The 26747-nt window shown below is 34.3% G+C and overlaps 1 protein-coding gene across 1 annotated transcript in view; it reads left to right on the forward strand.

Moving 5' to 3' along the window:
* Nucleotides 1-26747, forward strand: part of LOC149410572 (roundabout homolog 2-like) — a 693950-nt gene that overhangs the window by 74755 nt on the left and 592448 nt on the right. The window lies entirely within an intron of this gene.

Consider the following 26747-nt stretch of genomic DNA (forward strand, 5'->3'; position numbering starts at 1 on the left):
GGTCTTTTACAAAAACAATACATTCTTATATGATTAACACTTGCCATAAATAATCATTTAACGCCCAGACCGAAATGCCTGCTTCAAGTTAAACCGTATTTATATTAAAACACCAAACGCTCATTTTATACAAACGCACGCATAAAAAGACCGCTTTGGGTAATTTTCCAATTTTCTTTGCATTTTCGGGCGGACCTCACCTCCTCGGTTCTATGCCGCCCTGGTAGAATAAAGGGGAACATGAAATATTTATAAGGGAAAAGGGTCAGCTAGTAGGCATGACAAAAGGTAGCCGATAAAAGGGTTAGCACAGTATTTTAGTGGGATGGAACGTGTCTGTTTTATTGGCACGCTTATATATACTTATAAAATTGTTTGGTCACGTGCATACCTGTATCTTATAAGTAAAACTTACATGTCTGTCCGTATTGATGGATTGATTACGTTATGAATTTCACCAACATTAGCTTCTCACCCTGTTCTACGGTGGTCGCGAACCCATTGCTTCGACACCAATGGGTTCGAGGTTCTTTCACAGTTGCTTTCCCCATTTTAGTTTGGACATATTCCCTCTTGAATAGCCGCCAGAATTTTATAAGGGAGTCAATCTACAACTTAGTACCTACGTGTGCAAACCATCCCATCTGCGACTTTTATTTATTTTTTTGTGAAAAAAAAAAAAAACAAGACAGATTTACACGGTGTCCGGAAACAAATTGTACAAGTGGGAAACCGGCCAACCTGCATCGTATGGGGATTTAAAAAAAAACCTTTTTTGTTTTCGAACTGAGCGTATCGATTTTATTTTACTTTTTTCACTTGGCTAGAGGGAAATTCTCCATCTATAGTCTAGTGCCCCTGGGAAATGGGCGATGGCCTGGACAAGAGTGGTTTCCGATGTCCGGTAGCGCTGACTCGTCCCGGCTATTATGTGATGCATCAAGGCAGCAAACCCATGCACTCTTCCCTCTGCGAGCATCTGTGAGGCGCTGCATCGCCAAGGGAGGCCGAACAGCGCCCTGTATGCGTGGTTATACTGTACTCTGAGTGTGTTCCCGACGCCTTGTATGTACCTTGTCCTCTATTGTAAAAGTTCGTTCAGTATGTCTGGAATAGTTACTTCTTCGCCGGAGTACCTGTTGATACTGTTGAATCTCCTGGCGAGCCTGTTGGCTCGCACGCTCAGTACTCTTCTTTGAAGTACTATGTAATTTTTATCATTCAGGTCATCAGTGATGACATGCCGTAAATATTTAATTTCGCTGTAGATTTTGAGATTTGCTCCACAGAGAGATATGGGCGGAATAATAGCCGGACCAGTATTCTAAACTCTTATCAATATTCGTTCGATTCTCATCGAAATTTGGCAACCATATGTAAGGTTATGAATTAATTGAAAATCTTAAAATATCTTAACTTTTTTATTTGCAATGCATTCACACCTATTATAATATTTTGTCACGCCATTTGAATGAAACATTTTTTCTATTTTTAGAATATTAGTTTTGGTCGTTGACTCAAGTATGTTGTGTTGCTAAAAAAACACACTTTCGACAAATCATTTTGTAAAGAATCAAACCGAGAACTTAAAAAGTCGAAGGTCGCTAGAATCATTTGTATAGCTTATGGGGAGAACACTACAAAAGGGGTTATTCAAGGTTTTTCTTCTCCAGTCTCTATTCAACAATATCCGAGATACCTAATTTTATACCGAAAGCTTCTCTTCAAAATTTACTTGACGATGTCTTGGTTGAATCGTCATCAGTTTTTTTTATGAAATTCACTTTAAATTGATATGCGACCTTTTGGTTGTGACCATTAAATTGAAATTATTTATATGTTGCAGTTATAAACCTTCCATTATATAATAGTTTAAAATATGTGGTCAACGAATGCCCGCTTCATTAATTCCCCGGCGGGATTGATGAGGTCCACAGGGCGGCGTTCTAGACTGGCTAACAGACCTAGATGTCCCCTATGACCCCCTCCACCCTACGAAAGATGAATAATAAAACTCATAAGGCGACATAAGACTTTAATAACGAGGGTTTGCTCGACGCTCACATTTTAATTATGATGAACTAATTACTTACTGATGAACTTTTTATTAAAATCTCAAATGTTTAGAGACGGATCCCCACGGATTTAAATTGTGTATATTTAAGATTTATAAAAACAGGAACAAATTATTAGAACATTTTATGTAAAACGTTTTTTAACTATAAAATTAGAGGTAAGCACCAGATTTTATTTTTCTAGGTGACGAATTAGTAACTTCCCGAGGGATACTCCTGGAAACATTTAAGATTTTAGTAATACATTTATCAGAAATAATTAAAATAAACTCCGTGGAAAGATCGATTTTCTAGACCTGCTAGGGCAAAGTCGACTGTGGGTCGTTCCATTACGCAGGGCAGTCCACCGAATATTGTTTTTACACGACTTCAGCACTCAATTCAACTGCAAGTCTGTCCAATACACCAGGGCCGAGCCTCGCATATATATTTTTTAGGGTATTTTCTCGTCTTAATAAGTAGTAATACTAAGTATAATGTGTTATTAGTTCTATTACCAATGGGGCAATGTTAATTTTAATTATGATATTCTCTCAACAAAGGGTTTCCTTGCAAACCTTTATATCTTCTAAAATTAGGTTTTTTAAACCTTTCTAGGTATGTGTTATATTGCACCTAATTCACATTTCTCCCTCACAGTAACGAATACCAAAAAGAAAGTAGCGCTTAAATTTGTGTGTTCACAAATAAATCTTAAAAATAAGTGAAATACTTCGACAGCGATACAAATTGTTGCTACGTTCATAAATTGAAAGAAAACGTGTCTTTGCTTTCTGTTCGCATCCAACCAGTGGCCACCCTCTACAGGGGGCATCAAAAGTCAAGGCACGTCCGGAAATAATATTTTTCTGGATTTATCCCTCTTCCTACCACACCCGATACAGCAACAAGATAACAAAACTGACGAGATAAACATATTATTTTTTTATTTAACAGTCTAATGATAAAATTATATTTTGATAAAAAAGCGATCCCTTTATAGTATTATGTACGAAATAACTTCCATGTATAAACCACAAATTTATTAATATATTTGCCATTATAACGATTTTTAAAAGTTTTTTAACTGCCCGGGTCCAGTTAGATTGTAGCATCCCCAATTAGAGGTTTGTTGAGAGGTTGAAGGTAGTAGGGAAAGGAAGGAGATGGGGAAAAGTCAGCGTACACTCATCAAGTGTACCAGATACTCGAGTCGGGTCATGTCAAAATTCGGAATAACAGTTTGAGTGTGAATGAGGCAAGAGTGTGTGCCAAGATCGAGTTGTTTGGCGGTCCATTCTCACTTCCTACCCCTGCGGAGAAACGGCGTGATGGTTAGTTAGTTACAGTTTAAATTTTTTTTTTTTGTTAATTCCGAAGATGTTAGCATTGTTTAGGAAACATATAGGTTGTACCTATACAATAAAAGTGGGTAATTTTTTTTTCATATGAAAATGTTGCCACAAAATTATTTAGCTGGGTTTGTAGAAAGGTTTGTGTTATTTCACGGATAACTCATCAAAATGACAATTCAACACATCTTTAAAAAGTTGGTGACCGGATAACTCAACAAAATGACAAGTCAACACACCTATAAAAAGTTGGTGACCGGATAACTCAACAAAACGACAATTCAACACACCTATAAAAAGTTGGTGACCGGATAACTCAACAAAATGACAATTCAACACACCTATAAAAAGTTGGTGACCGGATAACTCATCAAAATGCCAGTTCAACACACCTATAAGAGGTGCTATAAAATTATGAAAAGTGATAAAACAAAAACTAGATAAAAAAATAGGTTACTATTTAACCTAGTCTTTGTTTCATCACTTTTCATAACTTTATCGCACTTTTTATAGGTGTGTCTGAACAATATATCTCAATTTTGAGGTATGTTGTTACCGGTAACACTGCAATTCAGAATAGTGTCAATTTAACAAACTCTTGAAAAGTAATAAAAAAAATGTTAAATTGGTCACATTATGTTCATTTTTACATCACTTTTCAAAAGTATGCTTAGTTGCTGCTGTTTTGAGTTGCCATGGAACTGTTGTTACCAATTATTAGTGATACCATTGTCCCACTGGTTCCTTGCAGTTGGGACACTTGTGACGTATTAAAATGTTAGAAAATTCTTCCACGGTCATTGTAACGCATCTTCGATGTTTCTTCCTTGAATTCTTCCATGTGTTCCACTAATCATACCTTGCGTTCTAGCAGCGTTCCTTCTTAATTCCCTTCTTCATAAAGCCGAGAGAGAATTTATATTCTGCCCATAGCGTTATGATACAAATAATAAACATTGTGTAATTCGGACGAGATATAATTAATTATTTGTAATATGGAAGAAAGCAGAATAATAAGTTGTTTATTCGTGCAATCAGGGCTATCTGGGGCGACCCGGCTTTGCACGGGGAAAAAATATGAACGGTAAATTATAATTTTTTTTTTATTAAATATTTTTTATTGAAGACTTAAAGTAATTACATACAAAATCGTATTAACATTGGTTTTTACATATCAAGAGATTTGAATACTACTCTTCCATATAAGCGTTAGCTTGTGTTTGTTAAGAGGAGTGCACAGTACATTATTATAGTTATTTATAAGTAATTAATAATATGATAGGTATTACGTTCAAGTGCATTACAATGAGAAAGTAAAAATTATCATTAAAGATACACCGATAGAAGTGCACTATTTTTTTTTATTGTACGACAGATCGAACCAGTTTCATGACAAGATTTCTTATATTGACATTTTTCTTGACATTTGGGAAGATAGTTATATAAAAAATCTTTTTAGGTTATTTAAATAGTAATTAAATAACCTAAAAACGTCACTGTTTTAGAAATTTCACTAAACAGTACCTACTATTCCTCTTTCTATGCTATGATGTGCTAGAAAATCTGTTCTGCCGTGTGGTATCTTGAACAAGTCGTGGTGACGACAACGCTGAAGTTTACAGGCAAGGACAAGTCGTATTGTGTACTTATGTTTTTATGATTATATGCATGCATGAGTATACGTATGTGATGGTATGTGTGTACGTATGTGTATATATTGATTAATAGGTATATATACGGATGTATAAATATATCCGTACGTATGTATGCATGTGTATGTATAAGCATATATATGTACCCGCCTCAGAATAGAAATCTTCTAGTGAAGCGGGTTACTTACTTGTTTGTATTTGATAATGTTATTTCAAAAACGACCGGGTTGCTGGCAATTTAAAAAATATGTATATTATCAATAGAGTTATGAGTTATATTATAACTGTTGTAACACAAAAACTCCAGGGTCACCACTACAATTTGGAATTTGTTTGTGATAAAATAAAAATTAGCTCGGATTCGATTGGTTCTGGACCTTGAGGTTGCAATCGTATTTATTAAATTCTGCATTACCGACAGCTATGCGCCATCTATGGTTAACCGTTATAACTAACATTAGGATGTCACAAAAAAGAAGTAATGAAAGATTTGCAGGACATCTGATTTCTAGGTTATTTCTTTTCTGTGCCTCTAGTATGTCCATATGCTGCGTGAATCTCGGATAAGTTCCATGCGTCCGCATACAGGCAAACCTGTGGATTTTTTTCTCGATTTGTTTCAGCATATATATATTTAGTTTGGTATGCCTGAGCTCGGTAAATTTTACCTTTCAAGTATCACTTCTGGACACATTGACCCTCATTCCAGATTTGTACCCATCCAGATTCCTACCATCCCCTCATGCCTTTTCTTTCCCAGAACTTCCTCTCCTGCCTTCCATTAAAACGACCCCCCTCACAGCATCCCCAACGACATTGAAATTATTTTCTTCAGTACCTCCTGTGCGGAGTTAATAAAAAAAATTATGGATACACACTAGAGGTGGCTGCTAAACTCAATATTAGTGCACATTTGCGTTTTGTGCACAATCAGTAGACAATTTGTTAAATATTCTTCATTTTAAGTTAACAAGTAGACATCACAATCATAATGTAAATGTGTATCGTATTCTTATCAATTATGTCAATGTGTTTATTCTCTTATTCAGGGAGCGAATAATTATATGAATCATCTATTTATTATTAGCGTCTATATTGATAAGAATTCGATTATTTTAAATAATATTATGGTTTGCATTTAACCGAGAAGCATGTTATCAGTCACATGATGTGCAAGTATTTGCCTTTCGCAAAAATGATATATATCTCCAAAGGACAGCATACAATGTGTTAACAATTCCCTGACTTTTGTTGTTTTGCTTTTTGAATTATCTTAGTCATCGAGTATTAAATAGCCACCGTAAGATCATACACAAAATGTATTAAATAGCCACCATAAGATCATACACAAAAAGTATTAAATAGACACCATAAGATCATACACAAAATGTATTAAATAGACACCATAAGATCATACACAAAATGTATTAAATAGCCACCATAAGATCATACACAAAATGTATTAAATAGACACCATAAGATCATACACAAAATGTATTAAATACCCACCAAAAGATCATACACGAAATCTATTAAATCGCCACCATAATATCATACACAAAATGTAAACGGAGAAAAATTAATAAAATACTGATGGTTTGTTATGAAATTTCTCAAATCATTCGTTAAAGGCCTCTAGTCCCGTTTTTAACAGGAAAACGTATAATTTGACCAGATTTTTAATTAATTAACAATATTTCACATCAGTAGGTTTTCTCCGTGAATACCTCTGTATAAGTATTAGGGTCTTTCTTGACAAATAACAATTGACTAAGTAACTAACCATCACGCCGTTTCCCGCAGGGGTAGGCAGAGAGGACGGACCGCCAAGCAACCCTTGTATTGGCACACACTCCTTGGCTCATTTACATTCATACATCGTCTCAAACACACTCTTATATTATTCTGATTCTTGGCGTGGTCGGACTTCAGTATCTGATTCACTTGATCGTGCCATGTCTTCCTCGGGCGTCCCTGATTTCTTCTACCATTCACATTTGGCTCATATATTCTCCCTACACTACTGTCTTCATTCATTCGTTCTACATGCCCAAAGCATCTGAGCGTCCCTTTCTTAATCTTACTCATTACGTTTACATCAGCCTTGCATTCTTTGCGGATTTCCACATTTCTCACACGATCATTTATGGTTTTACCATAATATTATAATTTAGGTAGGTACCAATTTTATCGCCTATCTGAATCCTTCACACAATGAAATTCCGATTTTGAAAATGAAACTTGTATTAAAAAACGAAATTGAGTTCGTTGCCCCAGTGTTACGTATGACGGACACAAACAAGATGTGTATTTTTGGTTTGTTTTTCTGTTAATTAGTAAGCAGTAATATTACGATCTCTTGAATAGAGGATAAAATTATATTTAATTAAAATATCAGTTCTGTTATCCACCCAACCTACTTTATAAGGAATTTACTGTTATGTGCATAAAACAGCTATATATCACTAAAATACTTTGTCGATTTTTTTATCAATATTAAATTTGCTGAAAGAACACAACAAATGCGGACAACTAGAATTAGCTCTACATTGAACTTTGTGGCGGTACATACTAAAACTTCTTTTGGTCAAATATATTATTTAGGTAAAATTTCGATCGCGCTGGCCTCACTTATTATGAATATTTTTTAGATAAAACCTTTAGATTCACCTTAATTACTGTACGACACAACTTTTAACCTTCGGGGCGGTGGAAAATATTGCAATAAAAATTTCAATTCCGTAAAATTAAAATTAGCTTTCATTTTGTGAAACGAGGCCGTCCATTTTCAAACTTTATTGTCAAATGTAATTTTGTTTTGTTGGTATTTCTGTTACTATAGGACGAAACGAACGGCTAGAAGTGGCTAGAAACATAATTGCACGGGCGTTTTTTTTAATGTTAAAAAATTCCGTGAAATTAGTATTTACCTAATATGCATGCATTGTGTGCGTTGTGATTGAATTTTATTAGCTAGATTTTATTTTTTTACGTTCAAATTTTATTTAAGTAAACTATTTCTGCGATGTTGAGCGGCTACGCTAAATTTGTAATAAAAAAGAAAGTGCCCCCTTTATAGCGCCTGCTCGCGTCAAGGCAAGAAAAACATCCCAGTTTTCAAATAGTTTAGCGGCTACGCTAGGTTTGTGTAACATGGTTTTTGAGATATATATATATATACCATGTTACACAAACCTAGTAGGCCGCTAAACTAATTGAAAACTGGGATATTTTTCTTGCCCTGACGCGAGCAGGCGGTATTAAGGGGACACTTTCTTTTGAATCACAAACCATGTTACACAAACCTAGCGTAGCCGCTAAACTACTTGAAAACTGAGATGTTTTTCTTGCCTTGACGCGAGCAGGCGCTATAAAGGGGGCACTTTCTTTTGTATTACAAATTTAGCGTAGCCGCTCAACATCGCAGAAATAGTTTACTTAAATAAAATTTGAACGTAAAAAAATAAAATCCAGCTAATAAATTTCAATCACAATGCATGCATATTAGGTAAATACTAATTTGACGGAATTTTTTAACATTAAAAAAAAAACGCCCGCGCGATTGTCTCTAGCTACTTCTAGCCGTTCGTTTCGTCCTATAGTAACAGAAACACCAACAAAACAAAATGACATTTGACAATAAACAAATAAAGTTTGAAAATGGACGGTCTCGTTTCACAAAACGAAAGCTAATTTTAATTTTACGTAATTGAAATTTTTATTGCAATATTTTCCACCGCCCCGAAGGTTAAAAGTTGTGTCGTACAGTAATTAAGGTGAATCTAAAGGTTTTATCTAAAAAATATTCATAATAAGCGAGGCCAGCGCGATCGAAATGTTACCAAATTTAAAAAGTTAATTAAGGTTTTTGTATTGACAGACGATTGTCTTAATATTTTTTCATCCTTGTCCTTTCTTAAATAATAAGGTTTTATAAGTCCCATTTGCTAAAAACTGAATGTCACCCTATCTGTCTTTGTTATCTACTTTGCTTCTTCTTTTGAATAATGATTAATGATTAGTTATGGTTCAAATATTGTTACAATATACTGTCAAATTACCCATCTGGTAACACATCTAATACTTATTTTTTCTTTAATTTTGAAATATTTTGTGTTTGTATGTAGAATTACTTTATGTTTGTGATTACTCTTATGTTTGCTTCACTCAAATGTATATTGTTAACCTCGATACAGGCTCAGTCCTAGTGAGGTTGTTTTTATGTGAAAAAAAAGTGTTTTATGTATAGTGAGATGCAATAAATAAATAAATGTGGTTTTTCTCGCTCACTTAATTAAACATAAAATAATATGTACCTAGTATGTTTGCAGCACTTTCCAGAGTGATATATATTCTCAGTATCGATCTTGTGTAAGACCTCCATTCAAAATCCAAAAGTTGCTTGAAATGGCTTTGCCGTTTTTCGTAACCGGGTCTGAATAGCGAAGTACTCGTCAACTTCATCTCCAATTTACGAAAAAGCTTTATACCTGAAATTAAACCATGGTTTTGAGCTATGGTAATCGTATGTCTTTGTATAACTGATGTTCTTTTTTCTCTCCAGCTATCATTATGAACATTCATGTAAAAAGCAATTACTTGAACTTTTGAGCATGAAGTATTTTCTTGGAAAATACTTCACCAGAAAATCTTTATTATTTTTGCCCCATTTTCATGAATAAAGGTTATCGCTATAGGTCAGCATTACGGTACCAACCCTTATGTCCGTTATTATGCCACGACCCTAATTATTAATATCGTTAAGGGATGATTGTACCCTTTCCACTTGATAATTTCAAGATATAATATTACCTGCCCCCGGACAGTAAAAATATGATTAATGAAAATTCTCTTCTAATGGTGTAATTATTTTTAATCGATCTAATTTTGTTGATCACCATTAAGCGGAAAGTCTTTCGGATATTGAGTTCTCGTATCGCGAAATTTGGTAAAGATTTATTTGTTTTGAATTTCTAGATAGGCGTAACTATTTTCAAGGTTCCATGATAACTCAACACACCTTTAAAAAGTGATATAAAATCATAAAAAGCTACGAAAAAAAACTATCTTATGAACCTAACCTACGTTACCCTTTTTAACCTAGTTTTTTTTCATCACTATTAATGACTTTATATAAATTTTTAGGTTCCATGATAACTCCTCAAAATGACAATTCAACACACCTATAAAAAGTGCGGTAAAGTTATGAAAAGTGATGAAACAAAAATTAGGTTAAATAATTACACATGTAACCGATTTAACCTAGTTTTCGTTTCATCACTTTTCATAACTTTATAGTACTTTTTATAGGTGTGTTGAATTGTCATTTTGATGAGTTATCCGGTTACCTATTTTCAGTTCTTCAACGTTTAAACGTACTTTTCATCTTGAGCAAATCAAATGTGTACTATAAAACAAGATAATCCGTTCATGTCAAAAGTTGGTCTGAAAAACAATCTAAACTGAGCTCTGGCGTCATGAATTTGCACAGATTTTAAATAATATTTTATTTCATGTAACTGTATTCAGTTCACAGCGCCATCTCGATTGAGAAAATACATGATTATTTAATGATTATCGAAATTTAAGGCGATGCCATACGTAGTAATGCAAAATCATGTGTTTGTGGTTTGAAAATTTGGTCGCCTAGAAATGTTTTAGATGCTTTAATTAAATAATGCGAGTAGAATACATCTTGGCCTTTGAAATAATCGAGTATTTTTTAGATAAGTCTTTTTATAAGCCCAGAAAAAAATAATGTATAAGACATATGAAAACTGCTTTATAGTTAAAAATCTCCTACTTACGAACCCATTTCCGGTTATGATTTTATTGTATAATGTGGCAAATTAAGTTATTTATAAAATGAGCGGAAATTTTTTAAATATTTATGCCTGAACATCCACAAAATAAAATAAGAGGCACTTTTTGGCCATGTTTTTTTCTTGCATAAATCAAAACAGTCGGATGGTGTTATGCGGGAATTTTAACCTTATCGCCATCTACGTAAGGGTTGTTATTGATAGAGGGTCAATTTAAAATATTACACGACGTAGTGCATCGCCTTAATATAATACCCTATTTTTACAATATTTTCCAATTATCAGTAGTTGGTATTTACCTATATTTAGTGATTAAATCTTAAACTCCAGACATGTGTTCAACCATCTTTTATTTCTGTCTTCCAATTATTTTGACAAAATAACATTATTGACGTTGCATTAATCTCACGAGCTCCTGGCGGTTGGCACAATTGCGAGGCCATCACATAAAATGACGATCTAGGTCACACGATAACACGGGATGACCTGAGATGAAACATTGTCCTCCGTCAATCATCGTTGTCCACCCCTTTCGAATGGGTACCAACCTACGTAGAGCGCTTTGTATAAATGACCTCATCGTAAAATTCTACTCGCAATAAACAATACAAGAGAAATATTATTATGTACTTATACTGTTGCGAACTTCTGCAACTCATAAACTTACGAATACGTACAATAACAACACGACAAAATACACTATTCCACTGCAGCACACATAAGCACAAACTCCCCAATGCAACGGTTTCACACTATGGGAAACCAATACTTAGGTGATGTCGATATATTTAATATTAACTTTGCGAATTTTGTGGATCACGCAAAAGACTTATTTCAACACTATTCCTAAATGAAAGTTATATTTTTGTAAACCAGTCAAATCGCTGTATTTTTTAATTTATGTTCTTGTGGTTTTTAATTTTGTTTCTTGCATATATTATTTTTTAATATAATTTTATTTTTATTATTTCTTTTTCATGTTCCAAAACTGTCTGTCAATAAAATTGTACCACCTACATGTAAAAGCCCCCTGGGCGTTAAATAAATACAAAATAAAAATCTCTATAGGCGACCAAAAGACCAGCTAACGAACAACCGATTGTTTCCTTAATTCAGTTTATTTTTTAATGTTAGCAGCCTTATCCGAAGCCTTAAACCTCAATCTGTATCGTACCGAGAACAAATCACATTTAAACTAAGATAAGATAACCCAAATACACTTACTATGTCAATAATATAGAGCGCATACAAAATAAATTTATTAAGTACCTAGGTTATAAATACAACAATAATTATATCTGCACTCTCCAATCCCTGAAATCCAGGCGAACGGTAGCTGACATGACATTTCTCCATAAAATAATACACAACGAAATAGACTGCTCAGAACTTCTATCTCAAATAAATTTTAACACCCCATCTAAAAGAACTCGACACACCAACCTTTTTTACACAACTAGTAATAATACAAACGCTGCAGCCAATTCCCCTATTTCTCGTATCCTTCAAACATTCAACTCAATTCAAACAAGCACAAGTACCGATATATTTTTGAAGTGAAACTTCTTTACGCGCGTCATGCAATTTCGAGGACCGGAGTAAAACCGACTCATGACCGAAACGAAAATGCGGGTACCCCCACCACCGATTAAAGTTCATTTGATCTAGTCAAAGTTTTGAAGTAACATATAAATGCTTCTTAGCTCATCCCGACAACTGGCGTTGGTGGTGTAATGGTCAGCATAGTTGCCTTCCAAGCAGTTGATCCGAGTTCGATTCTCGGCCATCGCACATTATTTTTTTGTTTTTAACGCCTTTTTCATTCAATATCTTATTTTTTAGTAGGTCAGAACATTTTTTAAAAGAAAATAATATTGCAAAATAATAAAAACACTTATCTCACTGTGATAAAACATTACTCCGCTAGAGCGCGCTTTGCGTTATTGTGTTGGATTAAAATTATTATCTAATCCGTATATTATGATAATTGTATTACATTTATTTAATTAATTTATTTATTTTGATAATATGTAATAATTTACAGAAAAAAAAATTAAAACTATCTCCCTCTGATAAAATATCCGTTCGCTAGAGCGCACTACGCGATCTTGTGTGGGATTCTATTTCTGTACATTGTACATTATTTTTAAAAATATATTATATTTTGGGTGTGATGTAGGTAACATTATAAAACATAACAAGCTCTCATATTTTCAGAACCTACATAATATAATCAATTTATGCGGCTTTGCTTACAGTTGGTGCTCAGCGTGGTTGGCTTTCAATCAGTTAAGCGAGGTTCGATTCTCGGCTGTGGCATTTTTGAAGTGAAACCTTGTTGAGGTGGGGGAGCCGCTCACGAACGTTCTCTCTCTTCTCTTCTTTCCTCTCTCTCAGACACCAGCGAACTGCGCCACGCCAAGCATCAGCTGAAACTAGAAGTTTCACTTCTGTCTTGCGTAGGCTTGACACACCCACTTTTTTGATTCTCTCCCTCTATTTAAGAAAAACTTTTTTAGCACACTAAATTCGCCAACATAACACATACAACCACACACAGACACACACGCACACGTAAACACACAAACACTCACACACACCTCTCTCCTTCCCCAGCACACTAATTAACTTAACTTAAAAATGTAACTTAACCGTAAATGTATAATATACCTCCTATGTATATATGTCAGCGACATGTCATTGGTACCAATTATTATACTAACTTTTATAACTTTGTAACTATTGTCATCTATGTAATTATGTACTGTTTGTTTCTGCAATAAACAAAAATAAAATAAAATAAATAAGATTTTACTTTTAAGATAAATAATGGGCTTAATAATTAATTAAATGGATAAATACTCGTAATAACATAGATCATAGTAGAAATGTATTATATCTTTGTACAGCGCCCTTAAGGTGATTTTGCACAAAAACGGCGCTATAAAAATCATCACTTTCTGAGAGAAAGTCCAGCTATATCCAATTATGTCCTCAATCCTGTATCTAAATTTCGCTAATAAACAATTAGATAATGTTAATTAAGTGTTAATCTCAAGTGACCTACCAGGTAAGTATTGTACTGAATATTATCTCCATATATAGTTAGTAATAACATAGATCATTGTAGAAATGATCTATACAATTCATACAATTATTATTATTCTCTAATTAAAAATAAACAGTGTTAATCTCAAGTGTCCTCTCGGGTAAGTATGGTCCTTTATATTATCTGCCTATACAGAATATAAATAAATAATAATATATGTAGATTCTCGAATGTAGCATCTCGTTTATTAATCAAATGCATTATACATATAGTTTTGCATTATTGATCGACGAACCGGTGCGCGGTGGAAGCAATCTGCTGATAATATTTTGTCTAGTCAAGATAGAGTATTGTAGAATTATATTATATATTTGTACATCGTCCTTGAGGTGATGCGCTAAACAAATCATACAAATATTAGTTATTATTTTTATTTATATACAACTGGCAACTGACAACGCCCCTGACTACATAGATAATAATGTCGTATTTTGACCGATTTTCAACCCTCGCTTTTCTTAATAAATCATTGAAATACGCACGAAGAACAAGGGTTTGTCTGTCAATGGATATGATTGGAAATAAATAATAATAATGGCGTCTTTTATTCTGTATTGACTTTTTTATTATTGAATTTCGAGTTATTACGAGTCGTATTGCAAAACTTGAAGGCTTTCTTAAATCTTCCTTGGGACTGGGCGTGGCTTGTGTCAGTTCCCAGGGTTGCCAAAATCGATGAAATTATTTTTTTTCATTGAAGACAATATTAGCGATTCTCAAACGATTTTTTTTAAACAGAATAGGTTTCGAATCTAGGTCGCATCTTGAGTAAAGCCCTGGTAATGCTGAGGTCCTGTGTTCATCTCCTAGATGCAACCTTTTCTTGATTTTTTCAGTTTCTAATTTTCGTTTGAGATTTGCTAAAATTGTCTTCAATGATTATATATTACAATTTGAGGTTTCACTCATCAAGGTATTCCAAAACTAATAATAATATTATTTGCATTTAATTTTATGAATAAATAAAAATAAATTCATATCTTAGATCAGTGTCTCTTAACCTTATTTGTGCCACGACCATTTATAATTTAATTAATTATTTAACTGCTTCCAATATAAAATGCTCATATTCTAAATCCACGGTTTCTCAAACTTTGTCGGACCTTAAAAACTGCTTGGATATCAGTGGAACTCCAGTTCCATCACAAACACTTTATTAGCTAATTTGAACACATGTCAATGTGGAAGAAAGACAGTTGTAATAACGCAAGAGATTCGTTAATTTATTTTTTCTGTTAGCATAACCTACGATATCCCCAAATAATTTTTTAATGCTCCGCAGGCTAATTGTTTGCTAAGTTTAAGAAAAAATAAATAAAAATGTTGCATATTTTTATTATTTAGAAAGTTATGTTTTAAAAATATTTTGAAAGGAATTTAATTTAACATTTTACACATTCAACACCTGTTTAAATATATTTTTTTGAAATTTTTGAGTTGCGTGTGAATATAATTATTTCAATTATATCTTGATATGTTATAAAAAAATATTATGAACGGTTGCCAAAATATGTTGTTAGGAATATCTAAAATTTGAAGTTGTCATTGTAAAAGCATACGGAGATATTAAGATGAGACAATACCCTAAAATAAGACGGAATCTTAAGGCCCCGTTGAAAGATTTGACGAGAAACTTGTTATAAATCGGTAGGAATTGGGTATGCGGGGGCTTAACGACGAAAGTGAAGAAGCCATGAACAAAAATATACGACGCGCGACCCTAGTGTATAGGACAGACCTGCGGTTGAATTTGCTCTAGCAAATCTCTAAAACAAAGTGGGAATGTTAACGAAATAAGTGACGAAGTCGTGTCAAAAGAAATTCGGCGCGCGGCCCGGCGAAATGGAAGGACCTACGGTCGAATTCGCCCTAGCAGGCCTTTAAATTTTATCAATTCGCGGGGTTTATTTTAATCAATTCTGACAAACTTATCAATTACTAAAATCTCAGATATTTCTAAATGATACCTTGAGAAGTTAATAATTCATCGGCTAGAAAAAAAATCTTACCGCTCATTTTATAGTTCAAAAACGTTTCACACACTTTAATTTATTTTAAAGGTAAGGTACTGCTTTAATTAATCTTTAAGAGGAAGCTACAAGCCAAAAATGTGTATATTCTTGGTATTCCTTATATCGTATGTAATAGGCATTAAAATCGCTTGAAAAAGAGAGTCTAGAAACGTTCGATTTCAAGCAAAAAACTGGTTTTTACTTAATTTGTAAATAATTTTATAAGAAAGCAAAAAAAGTTAATCAAGTGAAACTGTCACAGATAATCTTAGCCATAAAACTGTATTTTTTAAAAGTTGTTTTTTTCACGCGTTCATACATTTCTATTGAAAAAATATTTTTTGTAGTGGTGTCCATTTATATTTTTTATTGAGTAATTTATTTTTTTATTTGTATTCAACTCAAGCGAAGCTATAGGAAAACCTTGAATTTAACTAAAGCATATTTTTTGGTTTTCATAATGTACACCAATTCGTTAATTCGTTATAAAGATTAATCAAAATAGTGATTTGGCACTAAGCTTCGCCTTAATATAAATAATCTTAACATCCTGGTCTGGAAACATGGTATTATAGTTACGAATTCGACGAAATTAGTTAAAATGTGAGCCTCGAGCAAACCCTTGTTATTAGTCTTGTGTCGCCTTAATTTGGTCGTCAGTGTAGAGGGTTGTTTTACAATAATGTTATTACATTCAATTTGTGATTTTTTTTATCATGTAGAGCCTTTCTTGCTAAGCCATTTTCGTTCCGATCATTCACGTAGTTGGGCACATTAATTCAAATGGTTATGAATGCGATATGCACTAAAACCCATAAGCACGCGGAAGCCATTACGAATTAACTGTTTACCAACATTACCCTCTATGATACACTAATTATTATTAATTGTGCCTAGTTGCACTTCCTGTTATCACGTACATCCGGCCGTCGTCGACTCGAACATCATAATAATCACGGAACAGTTATGGCGCCTGACCGGCGGGAATGATGGTTTAATTTTTAATAATTGCAGGTTATGTCGGTTTCAAATTGATTTCATTATTAATGTGTGGCTTCTATGAGCTTTATGATCAAGTGTTTTATTGTTGGGAAAACACTTTCTCAAGGAACTGTCCTAACAAGTTCTTAACTAACTAGCCGTTACCCCATAGCCCCGCAGGGGTAGGCAGAAATGATGGTCCGCAAAACAACTCGGTTTTGAAACACATACTCCCTGCTTCATCACATCCATACATCGTCTCGTACATATCCTTCTGTTAATCTGACTCTTGAGATGGCCGCACTTAAGTATTTGGTTCAGTTGATCGTGCCATGACTTCCTCGGGCGTCCCCACTTCTTCTGTCATTCTCATTCGCGTTATATATTATCATTACACTCATTTCTTAATTCATTCGATCTACATGCGCAAATCATCCGAGCGTTCCTTTCTTAATCTTACTCATTACGCTTACATCAGCTTTGCATTCTATGCGAATCTCCACATTTCTCACAAGATCATAGAAGGTTTTACCACACATACGCCTCAGGGATCTCATTTCTACATGTCAATCAGTCTACTTTCATCCTTATTTTGCCAGTTCCATGCCTCACTGCCATGCATCAGGATAGGTACCAGCACTCCATTATGGACTGCTAGCTTCGCTTCTTTGGACAGTTTTTTTGCTAGCGTCAACCGCGTTCAGTCCTTAATTAATGGAGTTACTGGCATTTATTCATCTTTCCATATCTCTAGCAACCTTCCCATCTCTTGTAAACATACTTCCTAAATACATAAACTCATCCATCTGCTCCAAGTTTTCATCATTCAAACTATATTGCACTCTGTTTTCGAACTCATCTTTAAAATTTCTGATATTTCACAAACAAACAAAAAAACCGAAAAAAAAAACCTATAAAAGGTAAATTATTGTTATTATTTATATCCGGCACATACTCGTAGTTCGTATGCCACGTGACGCCGTCTCGACTGGTCAATCACCAGGATTGGGGGGTGGGAGTGATGACACCACCCACTTTAACCCTCCCCCCTTAACCCCCGCTTTCACCCCACCTAATATTATTCCTAGCGCGATCCCCTGTGCAAAGAACGGAACATTCGGACGTTTTATTATTTCGCACGAACGGAGTTATTTTCCATATTTGATCATCATTCTTGTTTTGACGTTATTAAATTATAAGATCTGTACGTGCTCAGCCAACTTGTGTATTTGAAATAGGCTTGAGATAGCCACTTTTAAAATTCTAAAGATTACAATAGATATTTTATGTTCTTGTTTTTGCATTTTTTCCGAGAAGCTTTCAGTGTTTCGCGACTCTCTTTTCCTAGAAATCCTTTTCCGGTCTCTTTTATTTCACACAGAAACCCGACGAAGCAATATAAATAAAATTTAAGAATTTTGAAATGTTTTTTACGTCTTATAACAATGAATTTAAATAATATATAATGAAGTTGCTATCCGTATCTGCCTGTTTGTGCGCTTAGTTCACCTATCATTTAGAGAATTTCTTCCAAAACGTTTATATATATATACATGCATATGATATTTTAGAAAGTAGAGAGTAGTCGATGTTTTTTAATCAAGTCGTAAAAAAATATTTCGGGCGCTTACATTACTAACGCTGGCTAAACCTTATGAGATACATCAACATAATGTACTACGGAATTGTATATCTTAAAAAGGGTGACCGGATAACTCATCAAAATGACAATTCAACAAACCTATAAAAAGTGTTATGAAGTTATCAAAAGTAATGAAACAAAAGTGTTAATTTTTCGAAGAAAATTTCTTCTGAAAGCTTATCACGTTGTGATGTCATTATTTATTATATTAAAACACAAATAACTTTGTTTAAATCACCTCTACATGTTTAATTCCTAATTCTGAAAAAGTCCACCCACTCTTACCCCTCCCCACTCCTTCCACTGTTCAATTGTAATCTATATAATCTATATTTAATTTTTGACTTTAGTACATACTTGCTCCTGATGAGGTGAACTTTGTTCATGAAACATGTAGAGGTTATATTTAAGGTGTGTTGATTTGTCATTTTGAAGAGTTATCATGGAACCCTTAAAAAGGCCTACAGAAAAGTCCGCGACGGTATATGTCTATCTCCTAAAGAGTGACCGGATAAATCATCACAATGATAATTTATCACATCTTTAAAAAGTTATATAAAGTCATGGAAAGTGATGAATCAAAAACTTTATTAACTGGGACCCACAGAAAAGTCCGCGACGGTATATGTCTATCTCCTAAAGAGTGACCGGATAAATCATCACAATGATAATTTATCACATCTCTAAAAAGTTATATAAAGTCATGGAAAGTGATGAATCAAAAACTTTATTAACTGGGATAAGGTTAGGTTAGGTTAAAATTATTTTTTTTTCATCGTTTCTAATGACTTTATATCACTTTTTAAAAGTGTGTTGAATTGTCACTGTGTTGAGTTATCATGAAACCCTCCTAAAAATACACGGCAGCTAGTAACAATTAAATAATATGTATATTTGTATACGTTTGCACCTTGGAGTGCTGGTCTCAACATCGTTTATTAGCTTCTGCCGTGTTTGGTGATAATAATAATATTTTGATGATTTGTATAGCGTCGTTTTTGTGCAAAATCACCTGGTCTTTTATCTATTTTTAAATGTTAGCGCGCTGCCTCTAACGTTCGTATTTACATATCTCCCTTTCAAAGCATCTATGAACGCTTACTACGGGGCCTTCAATTTAAAAAAAAATCGCTTCCAGTAACGTGACTCCTGCTTTATCTGGTATACTGTAGATCAATATTTACTCCGCGATGGACACCCCGGAAAATGGACGCAGGGGCCTGGCCCGGGGCAGCAAAGGGTCCCCCTGTTTGAAAAGTCCATTCCCATAAACACATAAATTGGACGTTGATAAATCGTGGCGTTTGATTTATTTTCAAAGACCTGTCGAGGTTAAGACATTATTCGAACCAATATTATAATATAGGTAATGTTGTTCGGACTACACAGGCACAGGGTGTCCTGAAAATTATTAATTTTATATAATTAATGGCTAATAGCTTTAACCTAAAAAAAAATGTTAAGGATAGCGTTTTAGCACGCACTCTGCTTCATTCACATTTATACGGCATTTCAGCATTCTTGACAGGATCCAATATTTATTTATTTACCAGCTGAAGTGCTTGATTCTTCATGCAAAGTTTTTCGAAATCAGACCAAGACAGTAATAATTGTCCTCTTATTTTGAACGTCAAGTGTCCAAAATTTCATCAAAAAGTGTAAAAGTTCTGCCTAAAGTAGTGGGAAAACGAGATGGGGTGGTTTTTTTTAGAAATCTCATATGTACAGTAACCTTTTTCTTGTTTTGAAGATCAAATGTGAAAATTTTCATCTATCTTTGAATAGAACTGTAGATTTTTATACAAATCAAAATCATGCCTCACTACGAAAACACGAAATCTGTAAAATAGATGAAAAACAAATGTATACTTATATGATAACACAAAACCTTCTTATTATTATAAAATACATTAATCTAGTTACAAGAAAGCTATAATAACGTACCTTATATGATTCAAACGCCAAACCTTCTTACTATTATAAAATACATGAATCTAATAATAATAACGCTATAATAACGTACCTTATATGATTTAAACACTAAACCTTCTTATTATTATAAAATACATGAATGTAGTAACAAGAAGGCTATAATAACGTACCTTGTATGATCAAAACACCACACCTTATTATCATTATAAAATACATGAATCTAGTTACAAAAATTCTATAATAACGTACCTTGCATGATTCAAACGCAAAACCTTCTTATTATTATAAAATATATGAATCTAGTAACAAGAAGGCAATAATAACATACCATATATGATCAAAAAACCAAACCTTCTTATTATTATAAAATATATGAATCTAGTAACAAGAAGGCTATAATAACGTACCTTATAGATAAATATTAATGTTAGCTATTATTATTCTTTTGCAAGTTTTCTATTTTATAATTTTTTTGACAAATTTTACTTTTATTGTAGTTTTAGGTAGCGGCTGTAGGAAGGATTTATTAATGCAGGTCTTGAAGAGGCTCGAATTATACGAAGGAGGAAAAACAGATGCTGGTAGCTTGTTCCACATACGAGCCGACTTACACAAAAACAAGTCGAAGAAACAACCCGTTCTCACAAAGCCAATATCAACTGTGAACGGGTGTTCCGCTCGTGTCCGTCGAGTTTCACGCGTTACAACTGATTATAAACATTTCGATTGTGTTTGTCTTTTTAAAATATATCATTTTATGCCATAACTAGGGAAGTTCAGACTTCAATTCAGATACTCTTTGCCAAGTGGATCAATTTTCCGAGCGCTCTGTAGAAATTGCGCTTGACCGCCACTTTTGCCAATTTGTAAAGTGAGCTGTAAGTACGAGCTACGAGTAGAAGGCCCGATTAATAGTTCTTTCATGACTTGCGCTTTCTGTGAAGACGTTATTTTCTTCAATTATAGTTCAACAAGCCTCCTGTCTATCTGTAGGAAAAAACCTAACTTCGCCAGGGGCTGGTTTATTACACTGTTATTTAAAATATCTCTTCTAATTTCACTTATTTGTTTGCGGGAACGATTAATGAATGAATGCAAATCTCGGAAGCGGAAATTAATTCTCTTCCCGACATTCGATCGTGATGAAATTCGGCAGATAGGCTTGTTGTCGATGACAATGCATTCTATCAACTCGGTGGCAATCACGTACACACTCTCGGAGATATACGCATTTATCTGAAATCGGATGAAATTACAGCAGTCAATATACGGGTATGAGACGATGTATGAATGTGAATGAGGCAAGGAGTGTGTGCCCAAACCGAGGTGTTTGGCGGTCCGTCTTCTATGCCTACCCCTTCTATGAAACGGCGTTTGGTTAGTTAGTTTGTAAATATTCGAAATAAATGTCGGTCCCACCCAATAGCGCGGTTGACTCCATTCCCTTTTTATTAATTTATTGATTTTGAAATAAATGAGTTGTATTAAAAAACTTTTTTACTGGTTAATTTTTATACTGTTTTATGCAAAAATTTTATGTGACAACAACTGATGTATATATACCCAAGGCTATAATAATTATAATATCTTATAGTGCCTTCGATATTGAAAGTTTATCCATCTAAACTAATAATCCAGGGGAAAATTGACGGATCCGCAGAACATGAAGACGCCGAACTTTATAACTTCATTTTTTTTTTTTTTTTTTTTTTTTTTTTTTTTTTTTTTTTTTTTTTTTTTTTTTTTTTTATAAATTTAATTTAGATTAAATTTGATAATATTATTATTAAGTTCTGCAAGTGTTTTAGTTTTTTATTATTGTGACAGCTGTTTCGGCTTACAAGGCCATTTTCAAACTGTAGGCCGAATTAAACACAAAAACAATAAATAAATAATTTATAACTTCAATTCAGGGCAGCCTGCATGTTGGCAGTTACACCGATGATAGCCAACCCCCGATAAAAGAGGGCCACCCCACCATGATATAACATCTTCTCTAACCCAAATAAAAATTCATGCAATACCATTGATTCACGTTACTTCTTCCTGTTTTTTATTACATTATAAAAATCTTGATTACACCCCTAGAAATTCCTCCCTATTTCATCTCCCGGAATGACATTACGTCACCCTATACTCACCCCCTGACGGGTGCTGCCCTCCTGTTCTGTGTACCTTCTATCCACTCCAGGTACCTGAATAGGCGATGGAGCCTGCGGTACTTACGTAGGTAGGCCTTCTGGGGTAGACGTACTAGTTTCCTAGGTATACCGAAGGATGTAGAACTTTGGGAGGTCAGCTGAGGAGAGGGAGAAAGGTATATTTTATATTTTTCACCCTCGGGGTTGGAATGCTAGGTCGATTGAGAAAACGGTGTATTTTATTTGGAAACTTTTCAAATATCTAGTTAAATGTAATGTGTTTTGTTTTTAAATCAGTGTTGGGAGTTTTTGCAAGTTATTCTGTAGTTGACATAAAGTAAATTTGTAGTTCTTTAAATCGTTTTACCTTTGAATAATATAACTTTATCAGTTTGGTGAAGTGTTACAAACTGTAGCTAATGCGTCAGAATGATTAAAATTCTTTATAGTTTAACATTTGATTTTTCAGACTAAACTCTTGGAGTATTTTTTAAACTTAAACTTTATAGCTATAATTTAAACTAAACGGAATGAAATTCGCGCATAAAAATCAATCAACTGATAAATTCACTCGATTTCTTGAAATTAAAACAAATTTATTTACCATAATATATGTCTGAGTTACCTTACAATTTTCACTGTATTCTCAGGGATAACAGAACCTTTCGGAACACCGAAAACCAAAAACAATCATTATAGTTCCATTTCCCGACAATAATTAATGGCAAACCGATGATATTTCGGTTTCTAGTAGCCGTTTGCCGTTCCGAAAACCAAATTAGAAAAAAGATCGTTTTGTCCGCGGGAAATCCAGCCCTTGAGGTTTTCCCCATTGAATGGTGGGGAAAAAACAATAAAAAAGTGGCAACACCCCTCTTCTGCAAGGGAGGAAGTGCCGACCCTCTTGCATGTCTTTCTAAGGCTTTCCGAGCTCAAGAAGACTGTTAAGTATCCATAGAAAGGAATTGGAAATTTCTTAAAAGGACGCCATATATTGATTTAAAGGAAATAACTGAGAATGGTTCCATCATAACTCAACACAACACCAATTCAGCACACCTTTAAAGAGTGATATAAAGTCATAGAGAGTAATGAAAAAAACTAACCAAACATACGTAACCTATTTAACCTAGTTTTTGTTTCATCACTTTTCATGACTTTATATCTCATTTTAAAGGTTGTGGTAGAATTGTCATTTTGATGAGTTATCTGGTTTTGATAATTATTTCGTTTCTTCATTTTTGGCACACTATCCTTCGTTTCTGAATCCTTTTACGGCCAGCATCATCTCTAAATACCAGTTAGCTTTGGTTTTATCTCAGTGAAAACCTGAGTATTTTAAAGACAACCTTTTTATATACGAGTATATTCAAGTCTTTCACAAACTGATTCTTCTCGAAAATACAACATAAAAATCTGTATTATAAGGCTTTACATTTCCGTAGACCTGAAAAGCAAAACAAATTATTTTGAAATCTTTTAAAAAATAAGAAAAAACCCATTTATTTAATCAAGTATCAAGTGTCATAGATTGTTATGTTCATCCCGCTTTGCTTATAAATGCGACGAAAAAGTCATTTACTAAAGAAGAGATAGAATAATTTCCATTATCAATGTACCTATTCATTCCCAGAATCTTCCGTATACAAAACAAGTATAATATTAGGAGATTCCCGGTTCTGTCAGCAGGAGATGATTATCCCTTTGTATTCCGCGTGAGATTTGTCCATTGTCGTTCTGTCTTGCCAGGGGTCGTAAAAATATATGTAGTCGTTCGCCGTAACTAGCAGGGTGTCTTAGGCTGCTGCAGGGGTGGCCAAGATTGCCCCTGGGGGATTTTCTTTTTAGGGGTGCAGCAATTTCCATGTGTGAAGGTTTCCATTGTAAAAGTTACGTTTTTTATAAATTTTTTTTATATTAATTCTACACAAGAGGCCCTGAAGAAAAAAAGTTCCCTCTCATCTTTCGGGATGCGGTGTGGATGGTATTTTTGTGGAGAAAAGGGAGTGAAAATCGGTCTTGAAGGAAACTCCGGCTGGGAAATAATTCCACAGACGAGCTGGTGAACTCAAGAACGAGACGTAGAAATGACTAAAAATATCGCACAAGCTTCTATAATCTACTGCTCGAAGCCAGTGGTGCTATGGCATCGTGATTTTGGAGTTGTGAGGAAGGGAATGAGAGAGATAAGCTTATATAAAGCTAGCAGTCCACAATGGAGTGCTGGTACCTACCCTGATGTACCAAAGTGAGGCGTGGAACTGGCAGATAAAGGATGAAAGTAGACTGAATGCTGTGCAAATGAGATCTCTGAGGCGTATATGTGGTAAAACCAATGTATGATCGTTTGAGAAATGTGGAGATCCGCAAAGAGTGCAAGGCTGATGTAAGTTTAGTGAGTAAGATCAAGAAAGGGACGCTTAGATGGTTTGGGTATGTAGAGCGAATAAAGGAGTGTATGGAGAATATACGATGCAAATGTGAATGGTAGCAGAAGTCGGGGACGCCCGAAGAAGACATGGCACGACCAAGTGAATCAGATACATGAGTCGGGCCATGTCAAGCGTCAAAATAATAGAAGAGTATGTATGAGACGATGTATGAATGTGAATGAGGCAAGGAGAGTGTGTCAAGACCGAGTTGTTTGGCGGTCCGTCCTCTCTGCCTACCCCTGCGGGGAAACGGCGTGATGGTTAGTTAGTTAGTTTATCTTATATCGATACGAGTCGTTTTATCTTCATATATTTGTAATGTCTTCAACAGGATCCCAGAGTGGTAGATATCAGTTTCGCCCTAGTTAAAGGCCACCTTTGCTTTGCGTTCCTCTTTCTCATCTCTATTTGCTTCCACAACACACCCAACAGGAGATGTGTATTCACGTAAAAACTAAAGTTTTTAATTTAGTTTAATTTAAATCCCATATATAAAATAGAAAATATTTCCGACTCAAGTTGAATTTTTAAAAAACATAAATATATCATTTTTTGCAACCCTATGTGAGGGTAGGCAAATCTTGTTTAGCGTCTGTCCCAACTACCCCCGCGCTGAGGTGCCAGTTCCCAGCTTCCGGCGCAGTGCTCCCAGGGGTTGAATTACAACCTGTCCTGGGATCAGAACCCGAGGCCCGAACCCGTAGAGTGATGGTGCTGCCCTCTCGTGGTAGGGAGTATAATAAACTTATCTTGATACTCTAAAACCGGTCATGTATTTATTGTAGCTTTGACTTTCAGGTTCGATATTTTTAAAGTCTTTCTTATTTCGGTTGTTGGTGCATGGGTAAAGTGTAATATTCCTGCGTAACGCGTAACATTATTCAAGTTTAATGAACTTATAATTTTCAAAATTGGAACTCCTATTGTTGCTGTAGCTGAAAACGATTTTTTTTTAAATAATTTTTTGTATGAAGATTTTCAGAAAATTTATGTTTAGCCGTGCGCCGCATGGATTTCCTGAAAGTCTTAATACAAAAAAACGAATTTTCGAAAAAAAAAAAAAAAAAAACGTTTTCAGCTGCAACAACATCAATAATGCCATTTTTGAAATATTAGAACTCTAGAACACCCAAAAGTGACGAGCGCTCACTGATCGGATACCATTTTTGTGAGTAAATCTACCGCAACCTTCGCCTTTTCTGCGTAAGCCAGTGAATCCATTTGAATTATTGATGTTTTGAAAACAAGTAATTATAATTTTTTTAGTATGCGCATACAACGACACCCCTGTTTACCTAATCGCTTATAATTTGGCCGTGGTAGGTAGAGGTATGAGTTGCTATATTGGCATGCATTGCAGCGTCGGTCACAATCATAGTCACTTTATAAAACTCTAAAACACTTAAATTATTAAAACTCTCGACATGACTTTTATTTTTTTAATTATTAATGGAATTATAGACAGCCCTAATTTATTGTGTCTAATCACCTTCAACATACGAACTAAAACTACTCGATCGAAAAATCTTTTTAATTACAACAATAAAATCACAGTCATTTAAATACTCGATTTTACAAAGATTGCAGTTGGCAACCCTTTCGCAGAAATTGTAGATGT

Source organism: Hesperophylax consimilis, chromosome 27 (assembly GCF_061612785.1).
Source record: "Hesperophylax consimilis isolate HC1 chromosome 27, BYU_Hcon_1.0, whole genome shotgun sequence".
Classification (NCBI taxonomy): Eukaryota; Metazoa; Arthropoda; class Insecta; order Trichoptera; family Limnephilidae; genus Hesperophylax; species Hesperophylax consimilis.